Raw genomic sequence first — 7370 nt, 5'->3', positions numbered from 1 at the left:
AAGCCTGGCGTGGTGGCGCATGCCTTTGATCCCAGCACTCAGGAGGCGGAGGTAGGAGGATCCCCCCCGTGAGTTCGAGGCCACCCAGAGACCACGTAGTGAATTCCAGGCCAGCCTGGGCTAGACTGAAACCCTACTTCATAAACAACAACAACAAAAGATGGGCTGGAGAGATGGATCAGTAGTTAAAGGCACTTGCTTGAAAAGGCCAGTGACCCAAGTTTGATTCCCTACTACCCATGTAAAGCCAGATGCACAAAGTGGAACATGTGTCTGGAGTTCATTTGCAGTGGCAGTTTTTCTTACCAGTTACTTTTGCATTGCCATTACCAAAATGCCTGACCGAAACAACTGAAGGAAGGAAAGGTCTGTTTTGGCCCGTGGGTGCAGAGGGATTTCAGTCCGTGCTAGGAGGGAAGGCAGGATGGTGGAAGCATGTGGTGGAGGCAGCTGTTTCCATCATGGCAGAGCAGACAGCAGAGAGCTGGACTAGGGGGCGGGCCCCGTCTTAGTGACCTGTGCCCATCAGCCAAACTACCTCCTAAAAGAAGAGAGATTATGGACTCACCAGGGCCTCTTGCAACTGCAATCTCCAAATGCATGTGCCACTCTGTGCATCTGGCTTGATATGGGTAGTGGGGACTTGAACCCAGACCAGCAGGCTTTGCAAGCAGGTGCCCTTAACCACTGAACCATCTTTCCAGCCCTAGAATTCATTCTTTGTAGTTTACCCTCATGGAGCTATTTAAAAGGAAGGATGACTCCCTATGCAATGTAATGGGATATCTTCTGACTCTTGTATCCTGCGTCGACTTTGGGCTTATACGTGACTCTTCTCACTTGTGTGCTTCAGTATGTGACAGCCTGTGTTGACACTCACTCATTAGTTTATCACTGGGGACAGGAAACCAAGGAGCCAGACCGGCCAACATCTTAATTCCCTTAAGACTGAGGGAATTATACACAGAGGGAATTGGAACAGTTACTTAGAAACTACTTTGGCTAAAATATATTAGCCACTCATTTGGGGCCACAAGTCACTTTGGATTCCAGGAAGAGCAAAGCCTCGATTGGCCCAATAGAGGGCAATTATCTGTGGAGGCGAGACTGCACCCTGGAGCAGGAGTGGCCACCCATAGAAGCCAGGTTGATCCCCCAAGGGATGATAGCAAGGAGGGCTTCTTTGGGCCACTGTGCAGAGCCAGCTCTGAGCAGATGATCAGCTAGAACACATCGTCATGGACTGCTTAACTTCATGCCCCTTGCCTAATTCTTCCTCCGTTTAAACCCGAAGCTCAGGTCAGCACCCCCAAAGACAGACTTGGGGGTCTCTGGACCTCTTTATCACTTTACCATCACGACCACATTGATTAAATCCCCCTTCTCTGCTTTTCACTAATACTCATCTCTTTAATGGGTGCATTGGGATGGGAGCCAAGCCTCACGTTTAAGAAGCATTTGCCCTAAACTCTGGCTATGATGCTAGGGCACCACAGAAGGCTAAAGGAGAAATCTGAAATGGGTTTAATCTGGCTTTCTCAAACAGAAATGTGGGAGAGTTGAGCCATGAAAGGCCATGGATGGATCTCCTGAATACTATGTTAAACAAAGAAGCCAGTGATGGTTTAGTGGTTAAGGCACTTGCCTGTAAAGTCTTAGGACCTCTGTTCAATTCCCCAGGACTCACATAAGCCAGATGCATAAGGGGGTGCACACATGTGGAATTCATTTGCAGTGGCTGGAGGCCCTGACACACCCATTTTTTTTCTCTCTCTCTACCTATTTCTGTATCTCTTTCTCTCTCTCTCTCTGTCAAGTAAATAAATAAAAATAAATAATAAAAAGGCCACACTCTACATCTATGAAGCTCAAAGTTAAGACAGACTTGGCCTGATGAAGGTGAGAAGAGTTTGGACTGGCCTCAGACTCAGAATATTGTAGATTCCTCTTTTGAAGTCCAAGGATCACCTTGCGGGTTGGTGTCAGAGGCAGGAGTGGAGTTCCTTCCTCATGGGCCTATTCTCCTTGCTTTGAGCATGGGGTCACAGGGCCCTTACCTGGGTCGTGGCTGTGGTTATCCAAGACCTGCAGGTCTTCTGTACCTGTCTCAGGAGTGCGAGCTGAGAGCAGACAGATGTTTAAGTAGCTGGTGAGCCAGGCCAAGGGACAGGCCAGGGACAGAGGGGCTGGGCAAAGTGAGCTGGAGATCGGAGCTAGCTGTTGGAGGCTGGGCCTCTTCTGCTAATGCAAGAGCAGAGGTGAGACTGGGAAGGCAAAGGCTGTGCCCCGGAGGCCTGAGGAGGATAAGGCCATCAGTCATGTGACCTAGCAACTTATGCAGAGAGTTTGACTTCCCGAAACTACCGCAAACCCACGTGAGCTTGAGCGTGTTTGTGTGTCCATAGGTGGGCCTGTGCCTCCGGGTGTGTGTGTGGTTGCACATGTGCGTGCATGTGTGCGTGCACATGCGTGTGAACTTGTGTCCAGGTGCCTGTGTATGAGGGTGTCAGTGTGTGTGAGGGTCTCTGCTCTGTGTGAACATCTTCTCAAAGTCACGGACAGAGGCCACAGTTTGGCTCTGATCTCCCAGGGCGCCCTGACCACCCAGGACATCTGCTCCCAATTCCAAGGCAAACTCCTGCGGTTTCCACCCTGGCAAAGAAAGCTCTGGGCTGCAGTGGACCTGTCACCCTTTTTTGAGGCTCTTGTTGTTCTTTGGAGACATTTTAAATCCCCCCAGCACTCTGCTCGCCTTCCAGAGCAGATACCCTAGCTCCTGAAGGCTGCTAACGCGGCGTTTGTTGTTGGTTTTCTATACAGAAGAGGGCTCCGTGCCTGCTACACAAACTTGAGATCCTGGAACCACGTTTCCAGCCCCTTTTTAACACTTCTTAGCTTGAGACAGGGTCTTACTAAATTGCGAGGGCAGGTCTTGAACTTGTGTCTTGAGCAGCTGGGATTATAGACCTGGCTGCAATGTGGCTTTTCATTTATTCCTGAAGGAATTCTGAGGATGGCTCAGTGTCAGAGGCCCCCCTCTCAAGGGGGTCTGCTCCTTCCATGGAGATGCAGGGAGCTGGGGCAACGTTCCTAAGGAATCTGCTCTTCCTGACACAACTCTTGAATTCAGGGAACTCTGGAAATGCCAGTAATTTTCCCCTAATTCCCCTTTTCTCAAGAGTGTGGAGGTCTTGGACATCCAGACTAAATAGAAAGTTTGCACTGGGGTTTTCCAGGCAGGTCCCAACTCTGCCCTTGGCCAGCTGTGAGACCCCACCTGTCCCTTCCCACTAGGTGCTCTCAGGTTCCCATAGGCCTGGGCCCTAGCACCCACTTGTCAGGAATGGTAAGGTGCCCCCTGCGGAAGGTGGCAGCCACTGACGGGGTTGGTGAAAGCATGAGGATGGGTCTCTCTGTCCCTTTCACTTCCCTTAAACACATGGTTCCCTGGGCATGTCCTGGCAGCGTGAGGAACATCAGAGCAGGAAGAGGTGGCACCCAAGAGAGGTACGGGAACTCAGCCCTGGTCCCAGTTGATCTCTCCTACTTTTACCTCTATTTTTCCTAGATACCCTAGTTCCCAGTCCCTCAGGGTATTACTGGCATGGTAACCAGGAATTAGTCACAAGGTTTTCCAGGCCAAGGGTTGCATGGCCAGACACACACAGTTGGCCGAGCCAGGCAGCCTTCAGGTGCTAATCTCACCACTTATTCTTTTTTTGTTTGTTTGTTTCAATCTCTCTTTTTAAAAAATTTTTATAAACATTTTCCATGATTATAAAAAAATATCCCATGGTAATTCCCTCCCCCCCACACTTTCCCCTTTGAAATTCCATTCTCCATCATATTACCTCCCCATCTCAATCATTGTACTTACATATATACAATATCAACCTATTAAGTACCCTCCTCCCTTCCTTTCTCTTCCTTTTATATCTCCTTTTTAACTTACTGGCCTCTGCTACTAAGTATTTTCATTCTCACGCAGAAGCCCAATCATCTGCAGCTAGGATCCACATATGAGGGAGAACATGTGGTGCTTGGCTTTCTGGGTCTGGGTTACCTCACTTAGTATAATCCTTTCCAGGTCCATCCATTTTTCTGCAAATTCATAACTTCATTTTTCTTTACCGCTGAGTAGAACTCCATTGTATAAGTGTGCCACATCTTCATTATCCACTCATCAGTTGAGGGACATCTAGGCTGGTTCCATTTCCCAGCTATTATAAATTGAGCAGCAATAAACATGGTTGAGCACGTACTTCTAAGGAAATGAGATGAGTCCTTTGGATATATGCCTAGGAGTGCTATAGCTGGGTCATATGGTAGATCAATCTTTAGCTGTTTTAGGAACCTCCACACTGATTTCCACAATTCACCGCTTATTCTACAAAAGGGAGCAAAACAACCACACCAGGGTGGGTGATGCCAGGTCTGAGGGACAGGACAGCGTGACCAGGCTGAGTTAAGGCTGAGGGCATTCACAGGCAAGGAGCTGGGCTGCTGGGTGAATCCTGTCAGGCGGGCCTGGCCAGAGCCTCCTCTGCCAGCTCTCTCCAGTCATGCACAGCAATCTCGGGGGGGGGGGGGGGGCTCTCTTCCCTTGTGGGACTTAAGAGGGCCCCTCCTGACAGCTTCTGGAGAGCCAGCTGTGCCTTTCAGTTGTAGCAACTTTTACCCAAGTGGACACCAAGCCTTTGTTTGAACTCAAGAACAGATCTTAAAGTGCACGGGCGCCTCACATCTTTGTGCAGCAGAGCACGCATACATAGGGTACGGGGGGGGGCACTTGTGTAGAGAGAACCCATGTACTGGACACTCTGGTATGCTCTACCCCCCCCCAAAGAAGTTTCTATGTCTGGGAAATAACAAGAATAATGAAAGCTTTTTTTCAGCCACAAAGAAGAATGAAATTATGTTCTTTGGAAAATGGATGCCACTAAATATAACTATATTGAGTGAATTGAGTCTTAAAAATGCAAATATCGGGCTGGAGAGATGGCTTAGCGGTTAAGCGCTTGCCTGCGAAGCCTAAGGACCCCGGTTCGAGGCTTGGTTCCCCAGGTCCCACGTTAGCCAGATGCACAAGGGGGCGCACGCGTCTGGAGTTCGTTTGCAGAGGCTGGAAGCCCTGGCGCGCCCATTCGCTCTCTCTCCCTCTATCTGTCTTTCTCTCTGTGTCTGTCGCTCTTAAATAAATAAATAAAAATTTTTTTTAAAAATGCAAATATCCAGCTGGGTGTGGTGGCGCACGCCTTTAATCCCAGCACTCGGAGGCAGAGGTAGGAGGATCGCCATGAGTTCGAGGCCACCCTGAGACTACATAGTGAATTCCAGGTCAGCCTGGGCTAGAGTGAGACCCTACCTCGGAACAAACAAACAAACAAACAAACAGGCAAACAAACACCAATCAGACAAATATCCCATTTATTTTCTCTCATTTGTGGGTTTAGATGTGTACATCAAATCATGTGGCACATGACGTAAATGCAAAAGTGAAAGGGCTAGAAACAAGGGGGCCAGTGAGAGGGGAGCACAGGAGAGGAAGTGGGGGATGCGCTGACGGTGCACTGCATGCGCGCATGAAAACGGCCTGATGCAACCCTATCTGTTAATGTTTAAAAGCCACATGTGTAAATAATTTTAAAATCATACACACACATAAAATACTACATTGGAATTCTATCCCCTCAACTTCAGAATGGGACTATTGAGACAGAAGGGATATATGTGTATATATATTATATATACATATATGTTTTCATATATATGAAAGCAGAGAGAGGGTCAGAGAGACAGGAGAGACTGGGCACACCAGGACCTCCAGCCACTGCAAACAAACTCCAGATGCATGCGCGCCACTTTGTGCATATGGCTTTACATGGGTACTGGGGAATTGAACCTGGGTTGTTAGGCTTTGCAGGCAAGTGCCTTAACTACTAAGCCATCTCTCCAGCCCCAGACAGGAGGCTTTTCTCTTTTAAAAATGTTAAGAGAGAGAAAGAAGGCAGATAGAGAGAGAGAGAATGGGTGCTCCAGGGCCTCAACCACTACAAACAAACTCCAGACGCATGTGTCCTCTTGTTCATCTGGCTTTACATGGGTCCTGGGGAATCGAATGTGGCTCCTTAGGCTTTGTTGGAAAGCTCCTTATCCACTGAGCCATCTCTCTAGCTCTCTGTTGCTGAAGACTCCACATACTCGGGCTTCAAGGCCTCTAAGAAATCCTACTGGAACTGAGCTGATAACCTCCCCCATGTAGACCAGCTGAGAGAAAGCTAGAAAAGGCCATTCTGCATGCAGTTTGATGGGAGAGAGAGAAATCCCCAGTGAAGGTACTCAACAGTGGACACTGCAAACTGTATATTTGGCCAGCCAGGCCAAATGAGCCAATGGGTGCAATAGTCTGTCTGTCACGGTGGAAACCAACTGCCCTCTAATTGGACTGGAGGCCCACTCCATGGGAGGGAATACATCCCTGATACTGAAAACTTAAAACAGGGGGAGTCATGAGCCCTAGGGGTGTAACATCTGCCGATGTCAGGAAAAATGTATGTACTATGCTTATCAAACTGCCCAGTAAGCACTTCTCTTAATGTTCATAGCCTTATATTAATGCTACTCTCACTTTTGGTAGAGAATCTTCTCTTTTCAGATGGCAGTGACCTTGGGATGACTCAGAAGGCATCATGGTGCTGGGAAGAAGTGACAGGAGTGCTCATCACTGCAATATCTCTATCACACCTTCCAAGGCTTGGGGTCTATTGCAGAAGAGATGGCGGAAAGAATGTAAGAGCCAAAGGAAGGGTAGGACTCCTTATAACATGCTCCCCTAGACAAAAAATGGCCTGAATATCCATGACCTCACAGTGCCTGACACTACCTACATAAGACCATCATAATAGGAGGAAAAGATCATGACATCAAAATAAAAGAGAAGCTGATGGAGAGGGGGAGAAGATATGATGGAGAATGGAGTTTCAAAGGGGAAAGTGGGGGAGGGAGGGCATTACCATGGGATATTTTTTATAATCATGGAAGTTGTTAATAGAAAAATTTGAAAAGAAAAAAAAGAAGTTTGAAGAAGGAAAAAAAAAAAAGAGTTTTAGCCTAAGTAATGCACATTTGTGAATGAAAACCTGCTGCAGGGTAAGCTCACTTATTCATTCCCTCCCTATTTCGTGCCTCAATTCATTCAATCTTAATTTGTTGAGTAATCCATGCTTAGTGCTGAGGACACAATGGTGAGCTGACAAAAAAAAATAAAATAAAATAAACCCTCTGGTTGAGCTGGAGAGATGGGTTAGTGATTAAAGGACTTGCCTGTAAAGCCTGGTAACCCAGATTCCATTTCACAATACCCATGTCAA

The sequence above is a fragment of the Jaculus jaculus genome, chromosome 8 (assembly GCF_020740685.1).
Source record: "Jaculus jaculus isolate mJacJac1 chromosome 8, mJacJac1.mat.Y.cur, whole genome shotgun sequence".
Classification (NCBI taxonomy): Eukaryota; Metazoa; Chordata; class Mammalia; order Rodentia; family Dipodidae; genus Jaculus; species Jaculus jaculus.
Note: the sequence above shows the minus strand (reverse complement) of the source record.